This window comes from Gorilla gorilla, chromosome 9 (assembly GCF_029281585.2).
Source record: "Gorilla gorilla gorilla isolate KB3781 chromosome 9, NHGRI_mGorGor1-v2.1_pri, whole genome shotgun sequence".
Taxonomy (NCBI): Eukaryota; Metazoa; Chordata; class Mammalia; order Primates; family Hominidae; genus Gorilla; species Gorilla gorilla.
Genome location: NC_073233.2, coordinates 1485826 through 1504476, shown reverse-complemented (window position 1 = coordinate 1504476; position 18651 = coordinate 1485826).

Genomic DNA, 18651 nt, shown 5'->3' with positions numbered 1-18651 from the left:
TATTGCGGTGTAGATATTTACATGATCATACAGATGCGGGAAAGATATTTCCATGTTCGTACAGATCGCGGTGTAGATATTTCCATGTTCATAGAGATGGCGGTGTAGATATTTCCATGATAATGCAGATAGCGGTATAGATATTTCCATGTTTATACAGATGGTGGTGTAGATATTTCCATGTTTATAGAGATGGCGGTCTAGATATTTCCATGTTTATAGAGATAGTGGTGTAGTTATTTCCAAGTTTATAGAGACAGCATTGTAGATATTTCCATGTTTTTACAGATAGCGGTGATGTTATTTCCATGTTTATACAGATAGCGGTGTAGGTATTTCCATGTTTATAGAGATAGTGCTGTAGATAATTCCAATTTTATACAGATAGCAGAGTAGATGTTTCCAAGTTCATAGAGATAGCAGTGTAGATATTTCCACGTTTATAGAGATGGCTGTGTAGATATTTCCATGTTCATACAGATGGCGGTGTAGATATTTCCATGTTTATAGAGATGACGGTGTAGATATTTTCAGGTTTAAACAGATGGCAGTGTAGATATTTCCATGTTTACACAGATAGCGGTGTAGACATTTCCATGTTTACACAGATAGCGGTGTGGATATTTTCATGTTTGTGCAGATAGCGGTGTTGATATTTCCATCTTCATACAGATAGCGGTGTAGATATTTCCATGTTCATACCAATAGCGGTGTAGATATTTCCATGTTCATACAGTTAGCGGTATAGGTATTTCCATGTTTATACAGATGGTGGTGTAGATATTTCCATGTTTATGCAGATGGCGGTATAGATATTACCATGTTTATACAGATGGTGGTGTAGATATTTCCATGTTCATACAGATGGCGGTGCATATATTTCGAAGTTTATAGAGATAGCGCTGTAGTTATTTCTATATTTATATAGAAATCTGTGTAGATATTTCCATGTACATTCAGATAGCTGTGAAGATATTTCCATGTTCATGCAGATTGCGGTGTAGTTATTTCCATGTTCATCCAGATGCCGGTGTAGATACATCCATGTTCATGGAGATGGCGGTGAAGATATTTCCATGTTCATACAGATAGCTGTGTAGATATTTCCATGTTCATTGTGATGGTGGTGTAGATATTTCCATGTTGATACAGATAGCAGTGTAGTTATTTCCATGTTTATAGAGATAGCAGTGTAGATATTTCCATTGATATACAGATAGCGGTGTAGATATTTCCATGTTCATACAGATAGCGGTGTAGATACTTCCATGTTCATACAGAGAGCGGTGTAGATATTTCCATGTTCATACAGAGAGCGGTGTAGATATTTCCATGTTCATACAGATAGCTGTGTAGATATTTCCATGTTCATTCAGATAGCTGTGTAGATATTTCCATTTTCATACAGATAGCGGTGCAGATATTTCCAAGTTCATACAGTTAGCGGTGTAGATATTTCCATGTTCATACAGATGGCGGTGTAGATATTTCCATGTTCATACAGATGGCGGGGTAGATATTTCCATGTTCATACGGATGGCAGTGTAGATATTTCCATGTTCATACAGGTGGCGGTGTAGATATTTCCATGTTTATTCAGAGAGCAGTTTAGTTATTTCCATGTTTACAGAGAAAGCAGTATAGATATTTCCAATGATATACAGATAGCTGTGTAGATATTTGCATGTTCATACAGATAGCAGTGTAGATATTTCCATGTTCATACAGATAGCGGTGCAGATATTTCCATGTTCATACAGAGAACGGTGTAGATATTTCCATGTTCATACAGACAGCGGTGTAGATATTTTCATGTTCATACAGATAGCAGTGTAGGTATTTCCACGTTCATACAGTTAGCGGTGTAGATATTTCCATGTTCATACAGGTGGCGGTTTAGATATTTACATGTTCATACAGATGGCGGTGTAAATATTTCCAAGTTCTTACAGATGGCGGTGTAGATATTTCCATGTTCATACAGATGGTGGTGTAGGTATTTCCATGTTCATACAAATGGCGGTGTAGATATTTCCATGTTCATAGAGATGGCGGTGTAGATATTTCCAGGTTCATACAAATGGCGGTGTAGATATTTCCATGTTCATAGAGATGGCCGTGTAGATATTTCCATGTTTATACAGATAGCAGTGTAGTTATTTCCATGTTTATAGAGATACCAGTGTGGATATTTCCATTGATATACAGATAGCTGTGTAGATATTTACATGTTCATACGGATAGCGGTGTAGATATTTCCATGTTCATACAGATAGCGGTGTACATATTTCCATGTTCATACAGATAGCGGTGTAGATATTTCCATGTTCATACAGATAGTGGTGTAGATATTTCCATGTTCATACAGATAGCGGTGTAGATATTTCCATGTTCGTACAGTTAGCGGTGTAGATATTTCCATGTTCACACAGATGGCGGTGTAGATATTTACATGTTCATACAGATGGCGGTGTAGATATTTCCATGTTCATACAGATAGCGGTGTAGCTATTTCCATGTTCATGCAGATAGCGGTGTAGATATTTCCATGTTCATCCAGATGCCGGTGTACATATATCCATGTTCATATAGATGGCGGTGAAGATATTTCCATGTTCATACAGATGGTGGTGTAGATATTTCCATGTTCATACTAATGGCGGTGTAGATATTTCCATGTTCATAGAGATGGCGCTGTATATATTACCATGTTCATACTAATGGCGGTGTAGATATTTCCAAGTTCATAGAGATGGCGGTGTTGATATTTCCATATTTATAGAGATAGCAGTGTAGTTATTTCCATGTTTATAGAGATAGTAGTGTAGATATTTACAGATAGCTGTGTAGATATTTGCATGTTCATTGAGATACCGGTGTAGATATTTCCATGCTCATACAGATAGCGGTGTAGATATTTCCATGTTCATACAGATAGCGGTGTAGATATTTCCATGTTCATACAGATAGTGGTGTAGATATTTCCATGTTCATACAGATAGCGGTGTACATATTTCCATGTTCATACAGTTAGCGGTTTAGATATTTCCATGTTCATAAAGATGGCGGTGTAGATATTTACATGTTCATAGAGATGGCGGTGTAGGTATTTCCATGTTCATACAGATAGCGGTGTAGATATTTCCATGTTCATACACATAGCGGTGTAGATATTTCCATGTTCATACAGATAGCGGTGTAGATATTTCCATGTTCATACCAATAACGGTGTAGACATTCCCATGTTCATATATTTAGCGGTGTAGATATTTCCATGTTGATACAGATGGCAGTGTAGATATTTCCATGTTCATAGAGATGGCGGTGTAGATATTTCCATATTTATACAGATAGCAGTGTAGTTATTTCCATGTTAATAGAGATAGCAGTGTAGATATTGCCATTGATATACAGATAGCTGTGTAGATATTTGCATGGTCATACAGATAGCGGTGTAGATATTTCCATGTTCGTACAGATAGCGGTGTAGATATTTCCATGTTCATACAGATGGCGGTGTAGATATTTCCATGTTCATACAGATAGCGGTGTAGAGATTTCCATGTTCATACATATAGCGGTGTAGATATTTCCATGTTGATACAGATAGCGGTCTAGATATTTTCAGGTTCATACCAATAGCGGTGTAGACATTTCCATGTTCATACAGTTAGCGGTGTAGATATTTCCATGTTCATACAGATGGCGGTGTATAAATTTACATGTTCATACAGATGGCGGTATAGATATTTCCATGTTCGTGCAGATGGCGGTGTAGATATTTCCATGTTTATACAGATAGCAGTGTAGTTATTTCCATGTTTATAGAGATAGCAGTGTAGATATTTCCATTGATATACAGATAGCTGTGTAGATATTTGCATGTTCATACTGAGAGCGGAGTAGATATTTCCATGTTTGTACAGATAGCGGTGTAGATATTTCCATGTTCATACAGATAGCGGTGTAGTTATTTCCATGTTCATACAGTTAGCGGTGTAGATATTTCCATGTTCTTACAGATGGCGGTGAAGATATGTCCATGTTTGTACCGATGGCGGTGTAGATATTTCCATGTTCATACAGATGGCTGTGTAGATATTTCGAAGTTTATAGAGATAGCGCTGTAGTTATTTCCATATTTATAGAGAAATCTGTGTAGATATTTCCATGTATATTCAGATAGCTGTGTAGATAGATCCATGTTCATGCAGATAGCGGTGTAGATATTTCCATGTTCATCCAGATGCCGGTGTACATATATCCATGTTCGTATAGATGGCGGTGAAGATATTTCCATGTTCATACAGATGGTGGTGTAGATATTTCCATGTTCATACTAATGGCGGTGTAGATATTTCCATGTTCATAGAGATGGCGCTGTATATATTACCATGTTCATACAAATGGCGGTGTAGATATTTCCAAGTTCATAGAGATGGCGGTGTTGATATTTCCATATTTATAGAGATAGCAGTGTAGTTATTTCCATGTTTATAGAGATAGTAGTGTAGATATTTACAGATAGCTGTGTAGATATTTGCATGTTCATTGAGATACCGGTGTAGATATTTCCATGCTCATACAGATAGCGGTGTAGATATTTCCATGTTCATACAGATAGTGGTGTAGATATTTCCATGTTCATACAGATAGTGGTGTAGATATTTCCATGTTCATACAGATAGCGGTGTACATATTTCCATGTTCATACAGTTAGCGGTTTAGATATTTCCATGTTCATAAATATGGCGGTGTAGATATTTACATGTTCATAGAGATGGCGGTTTAGGTATTTCCATGTTCATACAGATAGCGGTGTAGATATTTCCATGTTCATACAGATGGCGGTGTAATTTCCATGTTCATACAGATAGCGGTGTAGATATTTCCATGTTCATACCAATACCGGTGTAGACATTTCCATGTTCATATATTTAGCGGTGTAGATATTTCCATGTTCATACAGATGGCAGTGTAGATATTTCCATGTTCATAGAGATGGCGGTGTAGATATTTCCATATTTATACAGATAGCAGTGTAGTCATTTCCATGTTAATAGAGATAGCAGTGTAGGTATTGCCATTGATATACAGATAGCTGTGTAGATATTTGCATGGTCATACAGATAGCGGTGTAGATATTTCCATGTTCATAAAGATGGCGAAGATATTTCCATGTTCATACACATAGCGGTGTAGACATTTCCATGTTAATGTATTTAGCGGTGTAGATATTTCCATGTTCATACAGATGGCGAAGATATTTCCATGTTCATACACATAGCGGTGTAGATATTTCCATGTTCATACAGTTAGCGGTGTAGATATTTCCATGTTCATACAGATGGCGGTGTAGATATTTCCATATTTATACAGATAGCAGTGTAGTTATTTCCATGTTTATAGAGATAGCAGTGTAGATATTTCCATTGATATACACATAGCTGTGTAGATATTTGCATGGTCATACAGATAGCGGTGTAGATATTTCCATGTTCATACAGTTAGCGGTGTAGATATTTCCATGTTCATACAGATGGCGGTGTGGATATTTTCATGTTCATACAGATGGCGTTGTAGATATTTCCATGTTCATAGAGATGGTGGTGTAGATATTTCCATGTTTATGCAGATAGTGGTATAGATATTTCCATGTTTATGCAGATGGTGGTGTATATATTTCCATGTTTATAAAGATGTCAGTGTAAATATTTCCATGTTCATACACTTGGCGGTGTAAATATTTCCATGTTTATAGGGATGGCGGTGTAGATATTTTCATGTTTACACAGATGGCGGTGTAGATATTTCCATGTTTATAGAGATAGCAGTGTAGATATTTCCATTGATATACAGATAGCTGTGTAGATATTTGCATGTTCATACACATAGTGGTGTAGATATTTCCATGTTTATACACATAGCGGTGTAGATATTTCCATGTTCGTACAGATGGCGGTGTAGATATTTCCATGCTTATAGAGATGGCGGTGTAGATATTTTCATGTTTACACAGATGGCGGTGTAGATATTTCCATGTTTACACGGATAGCGGTGTAGACATTTCCATGTTTACACAGATAGCGGTGTGGATATTTCCAGGTTTATGCAGATAGCATTGTAGATATTTCCATGTTTATACAGATAGCGGTGCGGTTATTTCCATGTTTATACAGATAGTGTTGGAGATATTTCCATGTTTATACAGATAGCGGTGTAGATATTTCCATCTTATTACAGATGGCGGTGTAGATATGTCCATGTTCGTACAGATGGCGATGTAGATATTTCCATGTTCATACAGATGGCGGTGTAGATATTTCGAAGTTTATAGAGATAGCGCTGTAGTTATTTCCATATTTATAGAGAAATCTGTGTAGATATTTCCATGTATATGCAGATAGCTGTGTAGATATTTCCATGTTCATACAGATAGCGGTGTAGATATTTCCATGTTCATAGAGATAACGGTGTAGATATTTACATCTTCATACAGATAGCGGTACAGATATTTCCATGTTCATACAGTAGGCGGTGTAGATATTTCCATGTGCATACAGATGGCAGTGTAGATATTTACATGTTCATTCAGATGTCGGTGTAGATATTTCCATGTTCGTACAGATGGCGTTGTAGAAATTTCCATGTTCATAGAGATGGCGGCGTAGATATTTCCATGTTTATGCAGATAGCGGTATAGATATTTCCATGTTTATAAAGATGGTGGTGTAGATATTTCCATGTTTCTACAGATGGCGGTCTGGATATTTCCATGTTTATAGAGATAGTGGTGTAGTTATTTCAGAGGTTATAGAGACAGCATTGTAGATATTTCCATGTATACACAGATAGCGGTGAAGTTATTTCCATGTTTATACAGATTGCGGTGTAGATATTTCCATGTTTATACAGATAGCGGGGTAGATATTTCCATGTTTATAGACATACTGGGGTAGATAATTCCAATTTTATACAGATAGCAGTGTAGATATTTCCAAGTGCATACTGATAGCAGTGTAGATATTTCCACGTTTATAGAGATGGCGGTGTAGATATTTCCATGTTCATACAGATGGCGGTGTAGATATTTCCATGTTTATATAGATGGCGGTGTAGATATTTTCATGCTTACACAGATGGCATTGTAGATATTTCCATGTTTACACAGATAGCGGTGTAGGCATTTCCATGTTTACACAGATAGCTGTGTGGATATTTCCATGTTTATGCAGATAGCGGTGTAGATATTTCCATGTTTATACAGATAGCGGTGCGGTTATTTCCGTGTTTATACAGATAGTCGTGCAGATATTTCCATGTTTATACAGATATCGGTGTAGATATTTCCTTCTTAAAACACATGGAGGTGTAGATATGTCCATGTTCGTACAGATGGCGGTGTAGATATTTCCATGTTCATACAGCTGGCGGTGTAGATATTTCAAAGTTTATAGAGATAGCACTGTAGTTATTTCCATATTTATAGAGAAATCTGTGTAGATATTTCCATGTATATGCAGATAGCTGTGTAGATATTTCCATGTTCATGCGGATAGCGGTGTAGATATTTCGATGTTCATCGAGATGCCGGTGTACATATATCCATGTTCATACAGATAGCGGTGTAGATATTTCCATGTTCATACAGATAGCGGTGTAGATATTTCCATGTTCATACAGATAGCGGTGTAGGTATTTCCATGTTCATACAGATAGCGGTGTAGATATTTCCATGTTCATTCAGTTAGCGGTGTAGATATTTCCATGTTCATACAGAGGGCGGTGTAGATTTTTACATGTTCATACAGATGGTGGTGTAGATATTTCCATGTTCATACAGATAGCGGTGTAGATATTTCCATGTTCGTATGGATGGCAGTGTAGATATTTCCATGTTCATAGAGATGGCGGTGTAGATATTTCCATGTTTATACAGATAGCAGTGTAGTTATTTCCATGTTTATAGAGATAGCAGTGTAGATATTTCCATTGATATACAGATAGCTGTGTAGATATTTGCATGGTCATACAGATAGCGGTGTAGATATTTCCATGTTAGTACAGATAGCGGTGTAGATATTTCCATGTTGATACAGATAGCGGTGTAGATATTTCCATGTTCCTACAGATAACGGTGTAGATATTTCCATGTTCATACAGATAGCGGTGTTGATATTTCCATGTTCATACAGTTAGCGGTGTAGATATTTCCATGTTCATACAGATGGCGGTGTAGATATTTACATGTTCATACAGATGCGGGAAAGATATTTCCATGTTCGTACAGATGGCGGTGTAGATTTTTCCATGTTCATAGAGATGGCGGTGTAGATATTTCCATGTTTATGCAGATAGCGGTATAGATATTTCCATGTTTATACAGATGGTTTTGTAGATATTGCCATGTTTATAGAGATGACGGTCTAGATATTTTCAAGTTTACAGAGATATTGGCATAGTTATTTCCAAGTTTATAGAGACAGCATTGTAGATATTTCCATGTTTATACAGATAGTGGTGAAGATATTTCCATGTTTATACAGATAGCGGTGTAGATATTTCCATGTTAATACAGATAGCGGTGTAGATATTTCCATGTTTATAGAGATAGTGGTGTAGATAATTTCAATTTTATACAGAGAGCAGTGTAGATATTTCCACGTTCATACAGATAGCGCTGTAGATATTTCCACGTTTATAGAGATGGCGGTGCAGATATGTCCATGTTCATACAGAGGACGGTGTAGATATTTCCGTGTTTATTTGGATGGCTTTGTAGACATTTCCATGTTTACACAGATAGCGGTGTGGATATTTCCATGTTTATGCAGATAGCGGTGTAGTAATTTCCTTGTTTATACAGAAAGCGGTGCGGATATTTCCATGTTAATACAGATAGTGGTGCAGATATTTCCATGTTTATACAGATAGCGGTGTAGATATTTACATCTTAATACAGATGGCGGTGTAGATTCATCCATCTTCATACAGATAGCGGTGTCGATATTTCCATGTTCGTACAGAGAGCGGTGTAGATATTTCCATGTTCATACAGATAGCTGTGTAGATATTTCCATGTTCATACAGTTAGCAGTGTAGATATTTCCATGTTCATACAGATGGCGGTGTAGATATTTACATGTTCATACAGATGGCGGGGTAGATATTTCCATGTTCGTACGGATGGCAGTGTAGATATTTCCATGTTCATACAGGTGGCGGTGTAGATATTTCCATGTTTATACAGATAGCACTTTAGTTATTTCCATGTTTACAGAGATAGCAGTATAGATATTTCCATTGATATACAGATAGCTGTGTAGATATTTGCATGTTCATACAGATAGCAGTGTAGATATTTCCATATTCATACAGATAGCGGTGCAGATATTTCCATGTTCATACAGAGAACGGTGTAGATATTTCCATGTTCATACAGACAGCGGTGTAGATATTTCCATGTTCATACAGATAGCAGTGTAGATATTTCCATGTTCATACAGATAGCGGTGTAGATATTTCCATGTTCATACAGGTGGCGGTTTAGATATTTACATGTTCATACAGATGGCGGTGCAAATATTTATAAGTTCTTACAGATGGTGGTGTAGATATTTCCATGTTCATACAGATGGTGGTGTAGGTATTTCCATGTTCTTACAAATGGCGGTGTAGATATTTCCATGTTCATAGAGATGGCGGTGTAGATATTTCCAGGTTCATACAAATGGCGGTGTAGATATTTCCATGTTCATAGAGATGGCCGTGTAGATATTTCCATGTTTATACAGATAGCAGTGTAGTTATTTCCATGTTTATAGAGATACCAGTGTGGATATTTCCATTGATATACAGATAGCTGTGTAGATATTTACATGTTCATACAGATAGCGGTGTAGATATTTCCATGTTCATACAGATAGCGGTTTAGATATTTCCATGTTCATACAGATAGCGGTGTAGATATTTCCATGTTCATACAGATAGCGGTGTAGATATTTCCATGTTCATACAGTTAGCGGTGTAGATATTTCCATGTTCACACAGATGGCGGTGTAGATATTTACATGTTCATACTGATGGTGGTGTCGATATTTCCATGTTCATACATATAGCGGTGTAGAGATTTCCATGTTCGTACATATAGCGGTGTAGATATTTCCATGTTGATACAGATAGCGGTCTAGATATTTCCAGGTTCATACCAATAGCGGTGTAGACATTTCCATGTTCATACAGTTAGCGGTGTAGATATTTCCATGTTCATACAGATGGCGGTGTAGATATTTACATGTTCATACAGATGGCGGTATAGATATTTCCATGTTCGTACAGATGGCGGTGTAGATATTTCCATGTTTATACAGATAGCAGTGTATTTATTTCCATGTTTATAGAGATAGCAGTGTAGATATTTCCATTGATATACAGATAGCTGTGTAGATATTTGCATGGTCAAACAGATAGCGGTGTAGATATTTCCATGTTCGTACAGATAGCTGTGTAGATATTTCCATGTTGATACAGATAGCGGTGTAGATATTTCCATGTTCATACAGATAACGGTGTAGATATTTCCATGTTCGTACAGATAGCGGTGTAGATATTTCCATGTTCATACAGTTAGCGGTGTAGATATTTACATGTTCATACAGATGGCGGTGTAGATATTTACATGTTCATACAGATGGCGGTATAGATATTTCCATGTTCGTACAGATGGTGGTGTAGATATTTCCATGTTCATAGAGATGGCGGTGTAGATATTTCCATGTTTACACAGATAGCGGTGTAGACATTTCCATGTTTACACAGATAGCGGTGTGGATATTTCCACGTTTATGCAGATATCAGTGTAGATATTTCCATGTTTATACAGATAGCGGTGCGAATATTTCCATGTTTATTCAGATAACGGTGCGGATATTTCCATGTTTATACAGATATTTGGGAAGATATTTCCATGTTTATACAGATAGCGGTGTAGATATTTCCATCTTAATACAGATGGCAGTGAAGTTATGTCCATGTTTGTACAGATGGCGGTGTAGATATTTCCATGTTCATACAGATGGCGGTGTAGATATTTTGAAGTTTATAGAGATAGCGCTGTAGTTATTTCCATATTTATAGAGAAATCTGTGTAGATATTTCCATGTATATTCAGATAGCTGTGTAGATACATCCATGTTCATGCAGATAGCGGTGTACATATTTCCATGTTCATCCAGATGCCGGTGTACATATATCCATGTTCATATAGATGGCGGTGAAGATATTTCCATGTTCATACAGATGGTGGTGTAGATATTTCCATGTTCATACTAATGGCGGTGTAGATATTTCCATGTTCATAGAGATGGCGCTGTAGATATTTCCATGTTCATACAGATAGCGGTGTAGATATTTCCATGTTCATACAGATAGCGGTGTACATATTTCCATGTTCATACAGTTAGCGGTTTAGATATTTCCATGTTCATAAAGATGGCGGTGTAGACATTTACATGTTCATACAGGTGGTGGTGTAGGTATTTCCATGTTCATACAGATAGCGGTGTAGATATTTCCATGTTCATACAGATAGCGGTGTAGATATTTCCATGTTCATACAGATAGCGGTGTAGATATTTCCATGTTCATACCAATAGCGTTGTAGACATTTCCATGTTCATATATTTAGCGGTGTAGATATTTCCGTGTTCATACAGATGGCGGTGTAGATATTTCCATGTTCATAGAGATGGCGGTGTAGATATTACCATGTTCATACAAATGGCGGTGTAGATATTTCCAAGTTCATAGAGATGGCGGTGTTGATATTTCCATATTTATAGAGATATCAGTGTAGTTATTTCCATGTGTATAGAGATAGTACTGTAGATATTTCCATTTATTTACAGATATTTGCATGTTCATAGAGATAGCGGTGTAGATATTTCCATGTTCATTCAGATAGCGGTGTAGATATTTCCATGTTCATACAGATAGCGGTGTAGATATTTCCATGTTCATACAGATAGCAGTGTAGATATTTCCATGTTCATACAGATAGCGGTGTACATATTTCCATGTTCATACAGATAGCGGTGTAGATATTTCCATGTTCATACCAATAGCGGTGTAGACATTTCCATGTTCATATATTTAGCGGTGTAGATATTTCCGTGTTCATACAGATGGCGGTGTAGATATTTCCATGTTCATAGAGATGGCGGTGTAGATATTTCCATATTTATACAGATAGCAGTGTATTTATTTCCATGTTAATAGAGATAGCAGTGTAGATATTGCCATTGATATACAGATAGCTGTGTAGATATTTGCATGGTCATACAGATAGCGGTGTAGATATTTCCATGTTCGTACAGATAGCGGTGTAGATATTTCCATGTTCATACAGATAGCGGTGTAGATATTTCCATGTTCATACAGATAACGGTGTAGATATTTCCATGTTCATACAGATAGCGGTGTAGATATTTCCATGTTCATACAGTTAGCGGTGTAGATATTTCCATGTTCATAGAGATGGCGGTGTAGATATTTCCATGTTTATGCAGATAGCGGTATAGATATTTCCATGTTTATACAGACGGTGGTGTAGATATTTCCATGTTTATAGAGATGGCGGCGTAGATATTTCCATGTTCATAAAGATGGCGGTGTAAATATTTCCATGTTCGTACGGATGGCAGTGTAGATATTTCCATGTTCATACAGGTGGCGGTGTATATATTTCCATGTTTATACAGATAGCTGTGTTGATATTTCCATGTTCATACAGATAGCGGTGTAGATATTTCCATGTTCATACTGATAACGGTGTAGATATTTCCATGTTCATACAGATGGCGGTGTATATATTTCCATGTTCATACAGTTAGGGGTGTAGATATTTCCATGTTCATACAAATGGCGGTGTAGATATTTCCATGTTTATACAGATAGCAGTGTAGATATTTCCATGTTTATAGAGATAGCAGTGTAGATATTTCCATTGATATACAGATAGCTGTGTAGATATTTGCATGTTCCCACACATAGCGGTGTAGATATTTCAATGTTCATACAGATAGCGGTGTAGATATTTCCATGTTCGTACAGAGAGCGGTACAGATATTTCCATGTTCATACAGTAAGCGGTGTATATATTTCCATGTTCATACAGATAGCGGTGTAGGTATTTCCATGTTCATACAGATAGCGGTGTAGGTATTTCCATGTTCATACAGATAGCGGTGTAGATATTTCCATGTTCGTACAGTGAGCGGTGTAGATATTTCCATGTTCATACAGAGGGCGGTGTAGATATTTCCATGTTCATACAGATGGCGGTGTAGATATTTCCATGTTCATACAGATAGCGGTGTAGAGATTTCCATGTTTATACAGATGGTGGTGTAGATATTTCCATGTTTATAGAGACGGAGTTCTAGATATTTCCATGTTTACAGAGATAGTGGTGTAGTTATTTCCAAGTTTATAGAGACAGCGTTGTAGATATTTCCATGTTCATACAGATAGCGGTGTAGATATTTCCATGTTCATACAGATAGCGGTGTAGATATTTCCATGTTCATACCAATAGCGGTGTAGACATTTCCATGTTCATGTATTTAGCGGTGTAGATATTTCCATGTTCATACAGATGGCGAAGATATTTCCATGTTCATACACATAGCGGTGTAGATATTTCCCTGTTCATACAGATAGCGGTGTACATATTTCCATGTTCATACAGTTTGCGGTTTAGGTATTTCCATGTTCATACAGATGGCGGTGTAGATATTTACATGTTCATACAGATGGCGGTGTAGTTATTTCCATGTTCATACAGATAACGGAGTAGATATTTCCATGTTCATACAGATAGCGGTGTAGATATTTCCATGTTCATACAGATAGCGGTGTAGATATTTCCATGTTCATACAGAGGGCGGTTTAGATATTTCAAAGTTTATAGAGATAGCGCTGTAGTTATTTCCATATTTACAGAGAAATCTGTGTAGATATTTCCATGTATATGCAGATAGCTGTGTAGATATTTCCATGTTCATACAGATAGCGGTGTAGATATTTCCATGTTCATAGAGATAACGGTGTAGATATTTACATGTTCATACAGATAGTGGTACAGATATTTCCATGTTCATACAGTAAGCGGTGTAGATATTTCCATGTTCATACAGATGGCAGTGTAGATATTTACATGATCATTCAGATGTCGGTGTAGATATTTCCATGTTCGTACAGATGGCGTTGTAGATATTTCCATGTTCATAGAGATGGCGGCGTAGATATTTCCATGTTTATGCAGATAGCGGTATAGATATTTCCATGTTTATACAGATGGTGGTGTAGATATTTCCATGTTTACACAGATGGCGGTCTGGATATTTCCATGTTTATAGAGATAGTGGTGTAGTTATTTCAAAGCTTATAGAGACAGCATTGTAGATATTTCCATGTTTACACAGATAGCAGTGAAGTTATTTCCATGTTTATACAGATAGCGGTGTAGATATTTCCATGTTTATACAGATAGCGGGGTAGATATTTCCATGTTTATAGACATACTGGGGTAGATAATTCCAATTTTATACAGATAGCAGTGTAGATATTTCCAAGTTCATACAGATAGCAGTGTAGATATTTCCACGTTTATAGAGATGGCGGTGTAGATATTTCCATGTTCATACAGATGGCGGTGTAGATATTTCCATGTTTATATAGATGGCGGTGTAGATATTTTCATGCTTACACAGATGGCATTGTAGATATTTCCATGTTTACACACATAGCGGTGTAGGCATTTCTATGTTTACACAGATAGCGGTGTGGATATTTCCATGTTTATGCAGATAGCGGTGTAGATATTTCCATGTTTATACAGATAGCGGTGCGGTTATTTCCATGTTTATCCAGATAGTCGTGCAGATATTTCCATGTTTATACAGATATCGGTGTAGATATTTCCTTCTTAAAACAGATGGAGGTGTAGATATGTCCATGTTCGTACAGATGGCGGTGTAGATATTTCCATGTTCATACAGATGGCGGTGTAGATATTTCGAAGTTTATAGAGATAGCGCTGTAGTTATTTCCATATTTATAGAGAAATCTGTGTAGATATTTCCATGTATATGCAGATAGCTGTGTAGATATTTCCATGTTCATGCAGATAGCGGTGTAGATATTTCGATGTTCATCGAGATGCCGGTGTACATATATCCATGTTCATACAGATAGCGGTGTAGCTATTTCCATTTTCATACAGATAGCGGTGTAGATATTTCCATGATAATTCAGATAGTGGTGTAGGTATTTCCATGTTCAAACAGATAGCGGTGTAGATATTTCCATGTTAATTCAGTTAGTGGTGTAGATATTTCCATGTTCATACAGAGGGCGGTGTAGATATTTCCATGTTCATACAGATAGCGGTGTAGATATTTCCATGTACGTACGGATGGCAGTGTAGATATTTCCATGTTCATAGAGATGGCGGTGTAGATATTTCCATGTTAATACAGATAGCAGTGTAGTTATTTCCATGTTTATAGTGATAGCAGTGTAGATATTTCCATTGATATACAGATAGCTGTGTAGATATTTGCATGGTCATACAGATAGCGGTGTAGATATTTCCATGTTCGTACAGATAGCGGTTTAGATATTTCCACGTTGATACAGATAGCGGTGTAGATATTTCCATGTTCCTACAGATAACGGTGTAGATATTTCCATGTTCATACAGATAGCGGTGTAGATATTTCCAAGTTCATACAGTTAGCGGTGTAGATATTTCCATGTTCATACAGATGGCGGTGTAGATATTTACATGTTCATACAGATGGCGGTGTAGATATTTCCATGTTCATACAGATAGCGGTGTCGATATTTCCATGTTCGTACGGATGGCAGTGTAGATATTTCCATGTTCATAGAGACGGCGGTGTAGATATTTCCATGTTAATACAGATAGCAGTGTAGTTATTTCCATGTTTATAGAGATAACAGTGTAGATATTTCCATTGATATACAGATAGCTGTGTAGATAATTGCATGGTCATACAGATAGCGGTGTAGATATTTCCATGTTCGTACAGATAGCGGTGTAGATATTTCCACGTTGATACAGATAGCGGTGTAGATATTTCCATGTTCCTACAGATAACGGTGTAGATATTTCCATGTTCATACAGATAGCGGTGTAGATATTTCCATGTTCATACAGTTAGCGGTGTAGATATTTCCATGTTCATACATATGGCGGTGTAGATATTTACATGATCATACAGATGCGGGAAAGATATTTCCATGTTCGTACAGATCGCGGTGTAGATATTTCCATGTTCATAGAGATGGCGGTGTAGATATTTCCATGTTTATGCAGATAGCGGTATAGATATTTCCATGTTTATACAGATGGTGGTGTAGATATTTCCATGTTTATAGAGATGGCGGTCTAGGTATTTCCATGTTTATAGAGATAGTGGTGTAGTTATTTCCAAGTTTATAGAGACAGCATTGTAGATATTTCCATGTTTTTACAGATAGCGGTGATGTTATTTCCATGTTTATACAGATAGCGGTGTAGGTATTTCCATGTTTATAGAGATAGTGCTGTAGATAATTCCAATTTTATACAGATAGCAGAGTAGATGTTTCCAAGTTCATAGAGATAGCAGTGTAGATATTTCCACGTTTATAGAGATGGCTGTGTAGATATTTCCATGTTCATACAGATGGCGGTGTAGATATTTCCATGTTTATAGAGATGACGGTGTAGATATTTTCAGGTTTAAACAGATGGCAGTGTAGATATTTCCATGTTTACACAGATAGCGGTGTAGACATTTCCATGTTTACACAGATAGCGGTGTGGATATTTTCATGTTTGTGCAGATAGCGGTGTTGATATTTCCATCTTCATACAGATAGCGGTGTAGATATTTCCATGTTCATACCAATAGCGGTGTAGATATTTCCATGTTCATACAGTTAGCGGTATAGGTATTTCCATGTTTATACAGATGGTGGTGTAGATATTTCCATGTTTATGCAGATGGCGGTATAGATATTACCATGTTTATACAGATGGTGGTGTAGATATTTCCATGTTCATACAGATGGCGGTGCATATATTTCGAAGTTTATAGAGATAGCGCTGTAGTTATTTCTATATTTATATAGAAATCTGTGTAGATATTTCCATGTACATTCAGATAGCTGTGAAGATATTTCCATGTTCATGCAGATTGCGGTGTAGTTATTTCCATGTTCATCCAGATGCCGGTGTAGATACATCCATGTTCATGGAGATGGCGGTGAAGATATTTCCATGTTCATACAGATAGCTGTGTAGATATTTCCATGTTCATTGTGATGGTGGTGTAGATATTTCCATGTTGATACAGATAGCAGTGTAGTTATTTCCATGTTTATAGAGATAGCAGTGTAGATATTTCCATTGATATACAGATAGCGGTGTAGATATTTCCATGTTCATACAGATAGCGGTGTAGATACTTCCATGTTCATACAGAGAGCGGTGTAGATATTTCCATGTTCATACAGAGAGCGGTGTAGATATTTCCATGTTCATACAGATAGCTGTGTAGATATTTCCATGTTCATTCAGATAGCTGTGTAGATATTTCCATTTTCATACAGATAGCGGTGCAGATATTTCCAAGTTCATACAGTTAGCGGTGTAGATATTTCCATGTTCATACAGATGGCGGTGTAGATATTTCCATGTTCATACAGATGGCGGGGTAGATATTTCCATGTTCATACGGATGGCAGTGTAGATATTTCCATGTTCATACAGGTGGCGGTGTAGATATTTCCATGTTTATTCAGAGAGCAGTTTAGTTATTTCCATGTTTACAGAGAAAGCAGTATAGATATTTCCAATGATATACAGATAGCTGTGTAGATATTTGCATGTTCATACAGATAGCAGTGTAGATATTTCCATGTTCATACAGATAGCTGTGCAGATATTTCCATGTTCATACAGAGAACGGTGTAGATATTTCCATGTTCATACAGACAGCGGTGTAGATATTTTCATGTTCATACAGATAGCAGTGTAGGTATTTCCACGTTCATACAGTTAGCGGTGTAGATATTTCCATGTTCATACAGGTGGCGGTTTAGATATTTACATGTTCATACAGATGGCGGTGTAAATATTTCCAAGTTCTTACAGATGGCGGTGTAGATATTTCCATGTTCATACAGATGGTGGTGTAGGTATTTCCATGTTCATACAAATGGCGGTGTAGATATTTCCATGTTCATAGAGATGGCGGTGTAGATATTTCCAGGTTCATACAAATGGCGGTGTAGATATTTCCATGTTCATAGAGATGGCCGTGTAGATATTTCCATGTTTATACAGATAGCAGTGTAGTTATTTCCATGTTTATAGAGATACCAGTGTGGATATTTCCATTGATATACAGATAGCTGTGTAGATATTTACATGTTCATACGGATAGCGGTGTAGATATTTCCATGTTCATACAGATAGCGGTGTACATATTTCCATGTTCATACAGATAGCGGTGTAGATATTTCCATGTTCATACAGATAGCGGTGTAGATATTTCCATGTTCATACAGATAGCGGTG